The sequence below is a fragment of the Pteronotus mesoamericanus genome, unplaced genomic scaffold, assembly GCF_021234165.1.
Source record: "Pteronotus mesoamericanus isolate MK-2021 breed Mesoamerican mustached bat unplaced genomic scaffold, CSHL_Meso_final contig_58, whole genome shotgun sequence".
Classification (NCBI taxonomy): Eukaryota; Metazoa; Chordata; class Mammalia; order Chiroptera; family Mormoopidae; genus Pteronotus; species Pteronotus mesoamericanus.
Window position 1 is genome coordinate 4,261,848 of NW_026555205.1, and position 17,150 is coordinate 4,278,997.

At 39.9% G+C, this 17,150-nt stretch overlaps 1 pseudogene; it reads left to right on the forward strand.

Annotated features, from left to right (window-relative positions):
- The first annotated feature begins 6,723 nt into the window (after positions 1 to 6,723).
- Positions 6,724 to 7,677, forward strand: LOC129076244 (ribosome biogenesis protein NSA2 homolog; annotated as a pseudogene).
- The last annotated feature ends 9,473 nt before the right edge of the window (positions 7,678 to 17,150 follow it).

Below are 17,150 nucleotides of genomic sequence, written 5' to 3' on the forward strand. Positions count from 1 at the left end.
GACATCAAACTATACTACAAAGCAACTATACTCAAAACAATCTGGTACTGCCACTATAATGGATCCATTGACCTGTGGAACAGAATAGAAAGCCCAGAAATAAGCCCAAGTCTCTATGGGCATCTTATATTTGACAAAGGGGGCAGAAGCATAAAATGGAGCAATAACAGCCTCTTCAACAAATGGTGTTGGGAGAGGTAGACGGCTACATGCAAAAAAATTAAATTGGATCATCAGCTGACACCATACACAAAAATAAACACAAGATGAATAAAAGACTTAAATGTAAGTAGCAACACCATAAAAGTCCTAGAGGAGAACATGGGCAGGAAACTCTCAGATATCCCATGCAGCAATTTTTTCACTGATATGTCTCATAAAGCAAGGGACATAAAGGAAAGAATAAACAAGTGGGACTTCATCAAAATAAGAAGCTTCCGCACGGCAAAAGAAAACATCAGCAAAATGAAAAGGGAGCCAGCCATATGGGACAATATATTCGCTAACGATACATCAGATAGAGGTTTGATCTCCAAGATATATAAAGAACTCACTCGACTCCACTCCAAGAAGACAAACGATCCAATCAAAAAATGGGCAAAGAACCTGGGTAGACTCTTTTCCAAGGAAGAGATACAGAGAGCCCAGAGGCATTTGAAAGGATCCTCAGCATCACTAGCCATCAGAGAAATGCAGATCAAAACCACCATGAGGTACCACCTCACACCGGTCAGAATGGCCATCATAAACAGATCCCCCAACAACAGGTGCTGGCGAGGCTGTGAGAAAAGGGAACCCTAGTCCACTGTTGGTGGGAATGCGGACTGGTGCAGCCACTGTGGAAAGCCATGTGGAATTTCCTCAAAAAGCTGAAAATGGAACTGCCTTTTGCTCTAGTGATTCCCCTGCTGGGACTATACCCTAAGAACACCAAAACGCCAATACAAAAGAACCTCTGCACCCCAATGTTCATAGCAGCACAATTGACAATAGCCAAGTGTTGGAAGTAACCGAAATGCCCATCAGTAGATGATTGGAACTAAAAATTATGGTACATATACACAGTGGAATACTACAGAGCAGAAAGAAAAAAAGAACTACTAAACTTTGGGACAGCATGGATGGAACTGGAGAGCATCATGCTAAGCAAAATAAGCCAGGGCGTGAAAGACAAATACCGTATGTTCTCCCCTATAAGTGGAACCTAACCAACAATACAAAGATGCAAGGAAAATAAGACCAGCAACACTGACAGGCAAAGAAATCAACAGAGACAGGAGGGAAAGAGGTGGGTGGGGAAAAGGAAGGGAAGGGGAAAGTCAAGGAATATAGAGCAAGGACTCATGGACAAAACCAAAGGGGAAGAGCTTAGGGAGGGAAGGATGGAGGGGGCAAGGAAAAGTGGTGGGGGGTATGCAGATACAAATATATTTGAAGAAATAAAACAAAATTAATTAATTAAAAAAATAAGAAATGCTAAACTAACCAGAAAAAAAAAAACAATTCAGTTTTCAATGGCATGAAAAGGGGTAAAATATTAGGAATAATCTTCATGATAGAGATTCAAGATATACACCCTGAAAAATACAAAGCACTGCTGAAAGAAATTAAAGAAAACCTAAAAAAATAGGAAGATATCACGTGTCATAGACTAGAAGTCAATTTTGTCAACAAGGAAGTGCTTCCAAAGTGTTTCACAGATTCCGTGTAATCACTATCAAAATCCTAATGGCCTTTTCTGAGTAAATAGAAATTCTGATCATCAAGTTTCTATGGTATAGGGGGATGCTGAATAGCCAAATCAACCTTGAAAAAGAACAATATTTAGAGGTCACACACTTCTCTATTTCAAAACTTAATAGAGATCCAAGATGATGGCTGAGTAGGTGGCAATTACACTCACCTCCTCCTAGCACCAAATTGGAATTACAGCAAAAATATAAAACAGTCAATCTCAATAACCAAAGAAGACTAGCAGAACAGAAGTCTTATAACAAAAGGTTTACAGGAGAAGCCACATAAAGACTAGTAGAAAGGCTGGAAACCCTAAAAAGGATGGCCCCATATCAATGTGTGGTGACTGAGATGTGGAAAAATATCTCAGCAGCAAAGGTTACCCCTGAGGAAATGGGGTCTTAAACCCATGTGGGTCTACCCAGCCCTGAGTGCCAGGGCTGAGAAGAGGCACCCACATAACATGTGGCTGTGAAAACCAGCAGTGATTCTGTCCATCAGGGTGAGATCAGAGTCTGTTACCAACCCAGGTGCTCTCTCAAAGAACCAACTAACAAAATCTCATCACAACCACTCACCCTGGGCACCAACATGAGCAGAACAGTTTGGAGTAGACTAGAGTCCTGCAAGGAGAGACTGGATGGTATGGCTCCAGGGAGAGAGATGAAAATATAGTTGCCAGAGTTTCTGTGCTGAGTCCCTCTCCCACACTACCCATGCAAACTATCTTTATTCGGTTGAGCACTCCCCTCCATAAGGCATCAGCCAGGTGAATGCAGTAACACCACCTTCCTGATTCCCTGTCACACCACCTTTCAAAACTCATGCCGTGTGGAATAATCAGCTCCCTGAACCCATGCTGAAAAGGTCCAGGAACACTCAGGTGGGTGTCAGACACTGAGTTGGGTGGTTCTTGGGTAGAGACAATTACCTTTTTCCTGGGGGCATAACAAATAATGCCCAACCACAGAAGATACAATAGCCCCACCCTTGTCACTCCTGGAAGCCTGCTTTGTCAATCTTGGGCTATCAAGGAGGTCTGAGAAGAATCCAGGAGAAATTGATATATGTGGCTCTACGGTGGGGGGAAATTTTTCCCTCACATACCAGACTGGTGCCACCATTCCTATGCAGAATACTCCCGCCACATGGTGAAATCTTAGTCTGCCTAGGCCTGGTAAACTTTGTTAGCCTTATCCTGACAACTCTTTGAGATGTTTCCGCACCACAAAGGTCTGTGGGCACCTGGAAGGTGGCTGGCCATAGTGTACCCTGGTACTTTCGCTGAGTGGCCTCTGATGCAGCACTGGCATGGGCTTTATCAATTTGGTTAACACCACTAACCCCCTACCTTTTGACTCACTGAGAACCTAATGCATGCAACTCAAGCACCTCCAAAGGATCTTTAAATAACTAAGCATAACAGGTAGCCAGAAAGTAAAGGAAGACAAAGACAGATTTTAGGGTGCAGTGAGACTTTTGCTGACCTGCCCCAGTCTTGGTGCTGGTGGAAGTCAGACTTAGGGCTGATCTTGGCACATCCCATACACACCCAGGCCAAGTACAGTCAGCCATAATCTGTGGATCACTTTTTAGCTTCCAAACAGGTAGCCCAAGGCCAGTCACAAGCAATGTCTTACATTGACTTGCATTTCAGTCTCACCCAAGAGGCTCCAGAAGCAAAAGACCTGCTGGCAGCTTTAGATCACATTAGAGTAGGATCCAATAAACTCCACAAGTAGTACAAAAAATAGGAGATCTCAACAAGCACCAGGCCCTGCAGAGGTGAAATACACTTAATGTGCTCAGCATCTGCACAGCAGCTTATAAACTGTGGTTGGTGCTGAACCTCACTATCAAATATCTGATGGTCAACCACATGCATGGATAGGCCAACAACAATCAAGACTCAATTACAACAGGAGGGCTCATACAATTCACACAAGTGACTTTCCTGAAGCACACAGCTAAAGTGATCAAGTAGACAGTGCCACAAGGTCCCACAGGGTCCCACAGGACACTTGCTCCAAAAATACACCCTACCAAGATGTAAGACAGAGCAGACCTACCTAATACACAGAAATAAATACAGAGAGGCAGTAAAAAAACTTCAAAACAATTCTTATGTAAGAATACTCAAGGAACTTTGAGGAAGAATGGATGAACTCAGTGAGAACTTAAAGCAAAGAGATAGTAAGCTTAAAAGGGACATAAAAATCATGATAAAGAACCATTCAGAAGTGAAGAATACAATATCTAAATAATACACTAAGAAAGCGGAAGATGGTGGATGGGTAGGTGGAAGCTGAGCCCACTTGCTTGTGCCCAAAGCATGTATTTTTGGCTTATATTCTGACAAGTAATCTGAAGAGTCAATGGAATCTCAGCTGATATGAATTTTTTGAAGCTAAAAGGTACAGAGGGTGCTTTGCATTTTCCAGTAAGAGATTTTATAAGTAGACAGGGAAATGCCCTGTGCAAGGTGTCTGAGCAGAGGATAGAACAGAGGAGAGAAAACTCAGCTTAGTAGTTCCAGCCCTGGTCCCACACAGGGAACCCACAAACCTAATCAGGAGAGACTTGGGAGGTTATACTGAATCTGGGAGACTCAGGATGCTCATACACAGAGAGCAGCATGTCTTCCATCTGGGAGAGTTCCAGGGAGAAACTCCATCTAAAACTGTCAAAGGCATTGGCAGGCTGGAGTCAGCCCTGACAGAGAGAGATATCGTGCCTTTGGGGGACGTGGAGTATATGGAGAACTGGCCCCACAGCATTTGGTGCTGCAGTGTGGGGGCCACAAAGAAACTCTTTTAAAAAAGGAGTTGTGGCAGGACTCCAGATTCAGCAGGGACCTGTGCTTGCACACATGCGTGTGCATTTTCTTTGCCAACAAAGAAACCAGAATGAAAGTGCCACACTGATGGAAATGTGGGAACTGACTCAGTGGCTGGTGAGCAAGGGACTGTACAGAGTGGAGAATTTGGGCATGAGTCTCCTGCAATAGCAGCAGGCTGGGGACTGGATGGCCAGGAGCTGAACGCCTGAGTTTTGTTGCAGCCAGACAGGTCCTCTCAAGGTCAGGTGTGCCCAACCCTCACCTGCAAGATTGCAGGCTCTGTAGATCAGTGAAACCAGGCTCAGGAGCCCCCTTCTTGGTGCGTATCTGCAGGGGAAAGAAGGAAAAGCTCTGAAAGGGCCCTTTCTGAATTTCTTACCAGACACTACGAGCTACATTGTTCCTCAATCCCTAATCCACTGAAACCAGCAGAGCGATTAGAAACAGGCACAAAAAGTGGTGTTCAGAGCCCTGCCCAGCCTCAGCTCTTAGACAGAGCTGCCATCTTTGCCAAGCAGGAAAGAGCTGATCTTTTTACACAGATTGGACTCTCACAAGAAATGGACAGCTAATTCACCAGAAATCATACAGTATTGGAAATAATCTGGGACAGACCAAGATGTGTGGTGAGGAGGCAAGGAAACACTCCCTCTATCTTCCCTGAATACTGAACAGCACCACCCTGGAGTGACCCAGGGATTCCACCCTCCTTATCACACCAGAGGCCTCCTCTGGAGGCACATGGAGGTGGTACAGGAAGTGGTCATTAAATGAACCACTCCTGGGCCTTTTGCTGATGGAAAGCTGATAAGGAAGAAAAGTGGGGACCAGCCAAGCGTGAATGAGACAGCCAAAAACTGGATCACTTCTAGTCTGGAACAGAATGCCTAGGGCCAGACTAGGCCACCATCTGACATTACCAGGGGTGAAGACATAAAGAGAAGACAGTGGAAAACCCTAGGTTCTGCTGAGATGAATTCCACCATGGTCTTCTTAATTATTTGCATTATTTTTTCTCCTGCATATCTTTTTAATATTCTTTTCTTTTTCTTCAAGTTTGTTCCTATTATTTCACTATTTTATATTATTATATTTCAAATCACATGTTTTACTCCTCCCTTCTCTTATTCCATTTTACCTTCTTCATTCCTCTCCTTACCTGTGTTTTAAATTTTATTTTTTTCTCTTGCTATGACATTTCTATTCTGCAACCTTATTATTTCTGTTCCCTCCAAACTCTCAAAACTGTCTTGTCATTAGTCATCTTACATTTTTCCCCATTCTTAAAATACCCTTATTCTCTTTCCACCTTTATTAAGCTTTGTTCTTTAGTTGTTGATATAGTGGTTGTTGTTGCATTTCTTCAATTTTATTCCATATGTTCTGTATTTTTGTTCTGTATATCAAATATCAAACTTCACTGTTTCCCTCTCTTACTTTATTTTCCCTTCCTTCTGCCTTTTCTTCTTTTGTTTTAAATTTAACTTTTCCCCTCTCTTAGACTGGTTTTCAATCCTCACTCATTACCTCCTCTTACTCTATCCTCTCAAAATCCCTTTATCGTTTCCACTACAATTTCAGTAAAGTGTTGGATAAAATAAAAACTATCTCATAAAGGTTAGCATACCATTTTAAAGGTTGTATAAATTTAGTGAGGTGAAAAAATGACTTGGTTTTATGAGGTTTATTTTTTCTCAAAAAATGAAAGTCTGGAATATACGCAATCTTCTAAGTTTAAAAGAAGTTCTTTCTTTCTTTCTTTTTTTTTAATTTCCCAGATAGACTGCAAGATTATGAGGGTCAGAATATATTCTTAAGGGGGGTAATGGAAGAAAGAATGGGAAGGGTCAAAAAAAAAAAAGGAAATCTCTTAAGCTTTTTTTTTTCTTTCTTTTTTAATTCTTAGTCCCTTTCCACCTGTATTAATCTTGGATCCTTTGTTGTTGATATTAATATGGTGGATGTTTTTCTTCAATTTGGTCCCTATTTTTATCACTAGTTCCTTAATATTTTTAAACCTCATACTATAATCCCTTTGCTTACTCCATCTGACCTTCTTCCTTCCCTTTTATTTAAAATGTAAATTTTCGGAGAGTTGGAAGCTTCTTCGCGCTCCCGGGACTGTACCGGGCCACTCGGCGGCCGTAACCATGCTACAAGACGAGTATATTGAGTTACACCGTAAGCGCTGTGGATATCATTTGGATTACCACGAGAAAAAGAGAAAGAAGGAAGGTCGAGAGGCTCATAAACATTCAAAGAAGGCAAAAAAGATGATTGGTCTGAAGGCTAAGCTCTATCACAAACAGCGCCATGCTGAGAAAATACAAATGAAAAAGACCATCAAGATGCATGAAAAGAGAAACACCAAACAAAAGAATGATGAAAAGACTCCACAAGGGGCAGTACCTGCATATCTACTGGAGAGAGAGGGACAGTCCCGAGCTAAAGTACTTTCCAATATGATTAAACAAAAACGAAAAGAGAAAGCGGGAAAATGGGAAGTCCCTCTGCCCAAAGTTCGTGCCCAGGGAGAAACAGGTATTAAAAGTTATTCGAACAGGGAAGAGAAAGAAAAAAGCATGGAAGAGGATGGTTACTAAAGTCTGCTTTGTTGGAGATGGGTTTACTCGAAAACCACCTAAATATGAAAGATTCATTAGGCCAATGGGCTTACGTTTCAAGAAAGCCCATGTAACACATCCTGAACTGAAAGCCACCTTTTGCCTGCCAATACTTGGTGTCAAGAAAAATCCCTCATCCCCACTTTACACAACTTTGGGTGTTAATACGAAAGGTACTGTCATTGAAGTGAATGTAAGCGAGTTGGGCCTTGTGACACAAGGAGGCAAGGTTATTTGGGGAAAGTATGCCCAGGTTACCAATAATCCTGAAAATGATGGATGTATAAATGCAGTCTTACTGGTTTGACAGCAGTTTTATACAAGTAGCTTGTAATTATTGAAGACTATGCACCAATCAGGAAAATGTGACCGTGATGTTTCTGCGTACTACAATATTATAACAGCTTACATGCCTGCAGCCATCAGGAGAACTATTTTATTGTACAGAATATTAAAATGGTCCAGTTTTATAAAAAAAATAAAAAAATGTAAATTTTCTTTTTCTTCCTTCATTTTTTTCTATTCCCTACTATTCTTATTTCTCCTCCTTATAGTCTCTCAAAATAATTTTTCTTTCCATTATTCATCTCCTATTTGTTTTTTTAAATAGTCTTAATATATTTCCACCTTTATTAATATTTGCACATTAGTTGTTGATAGTGTAGATGGTTGCGCGAATTATTTTTGTGGGTATGGGTTTTGTTTCCTAGGTTGATTTGTTTTGTTCTGGCAGCACCTGCACAACAGTATACAAGGTATGGTGGGTGGAGTGACTCTCAGTCAGCCAACTGGAAGGAAAGACCCACCAAAGAATGACCAAAAAACAACCAACATCAAATTACAAGCAGAGAGTCCACATAAATGGTATAAAAATCATCCCAGCAGCGTCCATCTCAGGAGATCAAGGAGCCTGCACCACTGAGTTCCACAGATCTCATACCACAGAAAGCCACCACATGAAAACCGAGAGTCAAAGCAATATGCAGAAACAAACAAAAATAGTCACCTGAAATGGGGAGACAAGGAAAAAAACAATTGAAAGGAAAGATGAATCTTCAGAAAGAGTGCTAGATGAAATACAGGCAAGCAATCTATCAGATAGAGTTCAAATAATCGATATAAAGATGGTCAATGAGCTCACTGAGAACTACAAAGGATTCTATGGAAGCTATAAGGAACTTATTGGGAACTACATAACATGAAAAAGGACATAGTAACTATTAATAAGAGTCAGGAAGAATACAGTACCTTAAATGAAGAATACACTAGAAGGAATCAAAAGCAGATTTGATGAAGCAGAGGATCAAATCAGCGAGTTCACAGAGAAGGTAGGAAAAAACACCCAGACAGAGAAACAAAATGAAAAAAGACTAAAAAAGAATGAAGATAGTTAAAGGGAGTTGCAGGACAACATGAAATGTAATCATATTCATATCATAGGGATACCTGAAGAAGAAGAGGAACAAGGAATAATAATAAAAAAAAAACTCTTTGAAAAAGTAATGACAGAACTTTCCTAACTTGGTGAGGGAGAAGTCATGCAAATCAAGGAACTAAGAGGGCCCAATCAAGATGAACCCAAAAAGGCCCATTCCAAGATGCATCAAAAAGTAAAATGACAAAATTTAAAGACAAAAAGAATCATAAAAACATCAAGATGAAAACAGGAAATAACATACAAGAGAGCTCCAATAAGGCTATCAGCTGATTTCTCAACAAAAACACTAAAAACCAGAAAGGAATGGCAAGAAATATTCCAAGTAATGAAAAGTAAAGGTGTGCAACCAAGGCTACTCTACCCAGCAGGGCTCTTAATTAAAATAGAAGGTGAAATAAGGAGCTTCCTAGACAAAAAAAATGACTAAAAGACTACACCTCTACCAAGCCAGCATTGCAAGACATGCTAAAAGGACTGCTCTATGATAGAAGAAAGGAGAGAGCAGAACACATGTACAAAGGGAAAAATGGCAATGAATGGAGTACTTGTCAATAATAATCTTAAATGTAAATGGATTAAATGCTCCAATCAAAAGACATATGATAGTTGAGTGAATAAGAAACATGATCTGCATATATGCTGTCTACAAGAGACCCACCTCAAACAAAAGATCTACACAGTCTGAAAGTGAAGGGATGGAAAAAAATATTCCAAGTGAATGGACAGAAAACAAAAGCTGGGGTAGTAATATTTATATCATACAAAATAGACTTCAAAACAAAGGCCACAACAAGAGACAAATGAGGTCACTGCATAATACTTAAGGGTGTAGTCCTACAATAGGAAATTACCCTTCTAAATATATATGCACCCAAAATAGGAGCACCCAAATATATAACAAAAATCTTGGAGGACTACAAGAAAGATATCAACAGCAACACTGTCATCATTGGGGATTTTAACACCCCACTGTTAATAGTAGATAGATCTTTCAAACAAAGAATCAACAAGGATATTGTGGCATTGTATGACACTCTATATCAAATGACTTAATTGATACATACAGAACCTTTCATCCCAAAGAAGCAAAATACACATTCTATTCAAGTGCACGTGGAACATTTTGAAGGATAGACCACATTATAGGACACAAAAAAAAGCCACAATAAATTCAAGAAAATTGAAATCATATAGAGCATCTTCTTATATCACAATGGCATGAAACTAGAAAAAAAATCTCAGGAAAAAAACTTTAAAACATTCAAAAACATGAAGACTTATAAGGTTATTAAATAAGCAATGGGTTAAAAATGAGGTCAAGGAAGAAATCAAAAAGTATCTTTAAACAAATGAAAATGAACACACAAAAACCCGAAACCTATCTGACACAGCAAAGAAAGTACTGAGAGGGAAGTTCATAGCAATACAGGCCTACCAAAAGAAAATAGAAAAATCTCAAAAAACAACCTAACCCTACATTTACAAAAACTAGAGGAACAACAACAAAAAAAGCCCAGAGCTAGTAGAAAGGAAGAAATAATCAAGATCAGAGCAGAATTAAATAACATAGAAATTACATATACAAATCAAAGGATCAATGAATACAAGAGTTGGTTCTTTGAAAAATATAAACAAAATAGACAAACCTTTAACCAGACTCATCAGGGAAAAAAAGAGAGAGGACCCAAATAAATAAAATCAGAAATGAAAGAGAAGTTACAACTGATACCACAGAAATACAATGGATAGTAAAAAATTACTATGAACAGCTATATGTCAAAAAATTTAACAATATGGGTGAAATGGAAAAATTTCTAGAAACATACAATCTTCCATACTGAAAGAAGAAGCAGAAAGCCTGAATAAACCAATAACAAATAATGAAATTGAAGCAGTAATAAAAAAAAAAACCCTCCCATCACAAAAAAAGCATTTGACTGGATGGCTTCACAGGTTAATTTTAACAAACATTTACAGAAGAACTAGTGTCTGTTCTTCTCAAACTATTCCAAAAAAAAAAAAAAAACTCAAGAAGATGGAAGGTTCCCAAATTCTTCTCACAAGGCCAGTATTATCCTAATTCCCAAACCAGGTAAACAGAGAATAAATAATGAAAACTACAGTCCAATATCTCTGATGAACATATATGCTAAAATCCTCAATGAAATATTGGCAATCAAGATCCAGTAATACATTAAAAAAGACTATACACAATGATCAAATGGGTTTGATCCCAGGGATGCAAGGATGGTACAATATTCACAAATCAATAAATGTAATTCACCACATGAACAAAATGAAGGAGAAAACACATATTCACATCAACATATTCACAAAACACATAAAATCCAGCACCCAGTGATGAAAAAACACTCAGCAAAATGGGAATAGCAGCAGCATACGCCCACATAATAAATGCTATATATGAGAAACCTACAGCCATCATTACACTCAATGGGTAAAAAATAAAATCTTTCCCCTTGAGATCAGGAACAAGACAAGGGTGTCTGCTTTAACCACTCCTATTCAACATAGTACTGGAAGTTCTAGCCACAGCAATCAAACAAGAAAAAGAAAGAAAAGGCATCCAAACTGGAAAGGAGGAAATAAAACACTCATTATTCACAGATGACATGATAGTGTACATAAAAAACCCTATAACTGCCACCAAATCTATTTGATCTAATAAGTAAATTTAGCAAAATAGAGGTATACAACATCAATATTCAGAAATCAAGGACATTATTGTATACCAAAAAAAAAAAATTCAGAAAGAGAAACTAGGAAAAATATTGCATTTATTACAGCAACAAGAACATAAAGTACCTAGAAATAAACATAACAAAGGAGGTAAAAGACCTATACTTGGAAAGCTGTGGAACACTGAGGAAAGAAATTAAGGAATATACAAATAAAAGGAAGCATATAATGTGTTCATGGATTTGAAGAATTAACATAATTAAAATGCCCATACTACCCAAAGCAATCTACAGCTTCAATGCAATTTATATTAAAATACCAATGGTATATTCCACAGTTCTACAAATATTTCAAAAAATTGTATGGAACTAAAAAAAGAACCTGAATAGACTCAGTAATCTTGAGAAAGAAAAACAAAGTTGGACGAATTGCAATACCTGATACTAGCTATACTACAAGGCCACTGCAATCAAAACAGTCTGGTACTGGCACAAGAACAGACACATAGATCAATGGAACTGAACAGAGAGCCCAGAAATAAACCCAAGACTCTGTGTTAATTACTATATAAAAAAGGAGGCAGGAGCATGTATTGGAGTGACAACATCCTCTGCAATAAATGATGTTGGAAGAACTGGAGTGGTAACTGTAAAAAAAAAAAAAAAATGAAACTAGACCAACTTACACAATACACCAGAATAAGCTGAAAATTGATTTAAAAAAATTAAATCTAAGTCATGACATCATAAAATTACTTAAGGAAAACATAGGCAGTAAAATTTCAGATACAATACAATATTATTGCTGATATATCTCCTAGGGCAAGGGATATAAAGGAACGAATAAATAAATGGGACTACGTCAAATTTAAAAGCTTCTGCATGCTAAACACACCATTACTAAAATGAATAGGGAACTGACCAGATGGAAGAATATTATTTTCCGAAGATGCCTTGGACAAGGGTTTGATATCCAAAATAAATAAAGAACTCACACCACCCAACACCAAGAATACAAACAATCCAGTTAAAAAATTGGCAAAAGACCTGAATAGACACTTCTCCAAGGAGGATATACAGATGGCCCATAAACATATTAAAAAATGCTCAACATCACTAATGATCAGAGACATGCAAATTAAAACCACAATGAGATATCACAGCTGTCAGAATGGCCATTGTTAACAAGTCAACAAACAATTACTAGTGAAGATGTGCAAAAAAGGGAACTCTAGTGAACTCTAGTGAAAGTTTGGGAATGCAGGCTGGTGGAGCCACTGTGGAAGACAGAATGGAATTTCCTCAAAAAACTAAAAATGGAACTGCCCTTTGACCCAGCATTTCCACTTCTGGGAATATACCCTAATAATCTTGAATCAACAATTCAAAAGAACATAAGCACTCCTATGTTCATAACAATACTAATTATAATAGCCAAGTGCTGGAAACAGCCTAAGTGCCCATGTGTAAATAGAAGATAAAAAAAATTGGGTACACTTACAGAATGGAATACTATACAGCAGAAAGAAAGATGGAATTTCTGCCTTTCACAACATTAGGGATGGAATTGGAGAACATTATGGTAAGTGAAATAAGCCAGTGGGTGAAAGACAAATACCATATGATCTCACCTATAAGAGGAACCTAATGAACAAAAATAAACTAATAAGCAAAATAGGACCAGAGTCGAGGAATCATGGAACAGATGGAAGCAACCAGAAGGGAGGTGGGAGGGAGATAATGGTGGGAAGGAGAGGAAAGGACTAGTCAAAAACATGTGTGAATTGACCCATGGACATGGATAACAGTGTGGGGATTGACAGTGGAGCAGGAGGTGGGCTTGTCAGAGGAGGGCAATGGGGGAAAAATTGAGACAAGTATAGTAGAATAACAAAAAAATAAAAATTAAATTAAATAAATAATACACTAGATGGATTCAGCAGTAGGTTAAATGAAGCAAAGGATCAAATCAATGTATGAAAAATGTTGCCCTGACGGGTGTGGCTCAGTGGATTGAGCACTGGCCTGTGAAGCAGGGGGTTGCTGGTTCAATTCCCAGTGTAGAGCACATGTCTGGGTTGCAGACTGGGTCCCCAGCAGGAGGTGCATGAGATGCAACCACACTTCAATGTTTATCTCCTCTTTCTCCTTCCTTCTCCTTCCTAAAAATAAATAAATAAATCTTTAAAAAAAATTAAAAATGTAGCAGAAAAACTAACAATGAGAACAGAAGAAATTTTAAAAAAACTGACATATATTAAGGTATATTTGAGACAGCCTGAAGAGTAATAACATTTGCAAAATTGTGGTACCAGAAAAGAGGAGAGAGAAAATAAAGAATTGAGAACATATTTAAAGAAATAATGAATGAAAACTTCCCTGAACTGGTGAAGGAAAAAGACATGCAAGTCCAAGAAATAAAGATATTCCCAAACAAGATGAACACTAAGAGTCCCGCAGCAAGACATCATATTTAAAATGTCACAACTTAAAGACAAGAAAAGAATCTTAAATGCCACAAGTTAAAAACTCTGACCTACATTGGAACTCCCATAAGGCTGTCACCAGATTTCTAAACAGAATTATTTGAGGACAGAAGGGATTGGAATGAAATATTTAAAGTGATCGAAAAGAAAGACCTACAACCAAGACTACTGTATCAAGCAAGGTTATCATTTAAATTTGAAGGAGAGTAGGGGAGAAAAGATGGCAGAAGAGTGAATGGGAGTCACGCTGACTTCCTCCCAAGACCACACTGGAATTGTGACTAAACAGTGGAGAAATCACCTGGAAAACAATGGAACGATGCAGGGAGAGAGGCCTTGGAGCTGCGGACAGACAGTGGATTCAACTTTCACACATCCCAATGGGTGAGAAGTGTGGTGGAGGCTCAAGAGGGTGGGCTGGGCACCCAAGGGCACCAGCACCAGAGGGACATTGAAACGGCCAGTAGGATCCCCCTGAGAAGAACAGGGTCTGAACCATAAACAGGGACCCCTACACTACAGCAGCTGAAACCAGGAAAATGCACAGACAAAACACAACCCTGAAAAGCTTAGGGGTGCTCTCTGCCAGAGACAGGAGGCTAGAGATGCAAAGAGACATATAAAGGGCCAACGCAAAAATTTGCAGTGGCAGCGGTCTTCCTTGATCTCTGGGTAGAAGCGGCAGGAGAGTGGGTTGGTGTTTGAGGAAAAATTGGCCAGGAAAACTTTATGAAGAGAACAGAGACAGTGGGCACCAGAGCCCCGGTCATAACTCACCTTCCACTCTGCAGCTACCACCTCGCTTAAGCATAAGAGAATCAATTAACCTTCCTTTTCTGCGCTCTGCACACAGCTTGTGCACGTGTGGGCTAGGGGCTGAGTGCAGACTGGCTGGAAGAAATAGAGGATCCCTGGCCAAAGGGGACACATATCTGCATAGAGACCCTTGAGGAGAGACTGGAGATGGAGGGGTTGGGAAAAGAACTGGAGGATTATCTGAGATCCCCGGAGCAGAGTCCCTCCCCATTCTGTAGTCCCCATTTGCACAGGCAGGCCACGCCCCCAAAGAGGCGCAAGCAGCCTGGGAGCCAGATGTTGCACGATTAAAACAGTCTGCAGAAATAGTAGATACCTAACTGAAGGGGTCACAGAGCTGCCCAGAGACCCTTGGGGAGAGATGGGAGACAGGATTAACCAGAGACTCTCAGAGCTGACTTATTCCCATTTCTGTAGTCTCCATTTTGCCCGGGCAGGCCATGTCCCCAAAGAGCCAAAAGCAGGGTAGGCACACAATAGAAGAACCTCAACTGACCAGTGCTGGGCATGCGAAGGGCTGCAGGCGAGCGCGCAAGGTCGGGCGAGCACGCCAGCCCCGGGCCAGGGCTGGGATGAGGGCACTGCCTGCCCAGGCCAGAGCGCAGGCACACCGGGCTGGCAGGGGATCCTGCCCCGGCCAGGGAGCGCGCTCCACTGAGCCAGCATGAGAGTGCAGTGCGATCCATAGAAATAGTGGCTCCTGGGTAAAGGGGTCACACAGCTGCCAAAACCAGGAACCAGGCACAGACAGTAGATTCCTGGAAGGCTCAAACAAATGACCCAAGCTGACAGAGGGTCAACAACTGACATCATCAGACGCAGGCCCAGAAAGAAAAGAAAAATAAATAAATAAATAAATAAATAAATAAATAAATAAATAAATGGATGCACCTACTACCATGGATGTTAAATCCACAAAGTTAGGACATCTAGACTGATCAATTGAAGCAGATAACAGACTCTCACAACAATGGGAAGAAAAAGAAATTCCCCCAAATCAGGGGAAAGGAGGAATCCCCGCAGAGAGAGCGAAATGAAAGAGGCAAGGGAATTATCAGATACAGAATTCAAAACAATGGTCTAAGGAAGCTCAATGAGGTCATCCAGCTCAAAGATAACTACGAGAAACTGCAGAGACACTCTCAGGATCTTACATCAAACTATATCAACCTGGAAAATGACATAGAAACGATCAAGAAGACACAAGAGGATATGAAGAATACCATTTCTGAATTGAAGAACACAGTAGAATGAATCAAAAGCAGGCTTGATGAAGCCGAGGATTGAATCGGTGAGATGGAGGATAAGATAGAAAGAAGCTCCCAGAAAGAACAAGAAATGGAAAACACTCAAAAAGAATGAAGAGGCATTTAAGGAAATGCAGGACGACATGAAACGCAAAAATATCCACATAACAGGGATACCAGAAGGAGAAGAAGAGGAGCAAAAGATAAAGAATGTCTTTGAAAACGTAATGATGGAAAATTTCCCCAATTTCAGGAGACAAAAGGTCTCATGGATCCAGGAGGCATAGAGGGCCCCACAAAAGAGGGACCCAAGGAGGTCCACACAAAGACACATCATCATTAAAATGGCAACTATCAAAGACAAAGAGAGAACCCTCAAGGCAGCAAGGGAGAAGCAGAAAGTAACATACAAGGAGGCCCTGATACACCTAGGAGGTGACTTCTCAACAGAAGCACTACAAGACAGAAGGGAATGGCAACAAATACGCCAAGTCATAAAAAGCAAGGGCCTACAGGCAAGGCTGCTCTGACCAGCAAGGCTCTCAATTAAAATGGAAGGGGAAATAAGGATCTTTCCAGACAAAGGAAGGCTAAAAGAATACGTTTCCACCAAACCAGCACTCCAAGATATGCTAAAGGTACTGGTTTAAGAAGATGAAGGAACAGAGTGAGAAAGAGAAAAACACAGGTACAAAGAGAAGAAATGAATAGGTTTCTATCAGTAAGAACTCTCAATGTAAATGGACTAAATGCCCCAATTAAAACACGCAGGATAGCTGAATGGATAAGAAAACATGACCTATACATATGCTGCCTACAAGAGACCCACATCAGAGCCAAAGACCTACACAGATTGAAAGTCAAGGGATGGAAAAAAAATATTACAGGCAAATGGGCAAGAGAAGAAAGCCAGAGTTGCAATACTTATTTCAGACAAAATAGTTTTCAAAACAAAGGCCATAAAAAGAGACCCCAAGGGACACTGTATAATACTTAAAGCATGAATCTATCAAGAAGACATAAACATTGTAAATTTATATGCACCCAACATAGGGGCAACCAAGTATATAAGGAAAATCTTGGATGACTTCAAACAAGATATAGACAGTAACACACTGAGAGTAGGGGATTTTAACACCCCATCGTCAAAAATGGAGAGATATTCCAAATAAAACATCAACAAGGATGTTGTGGAGCTGAATGACGCACTGAATCAAATGGTGTTAACTGACATATATAAAACCTTACATCCCAAAGAAGAAAAATA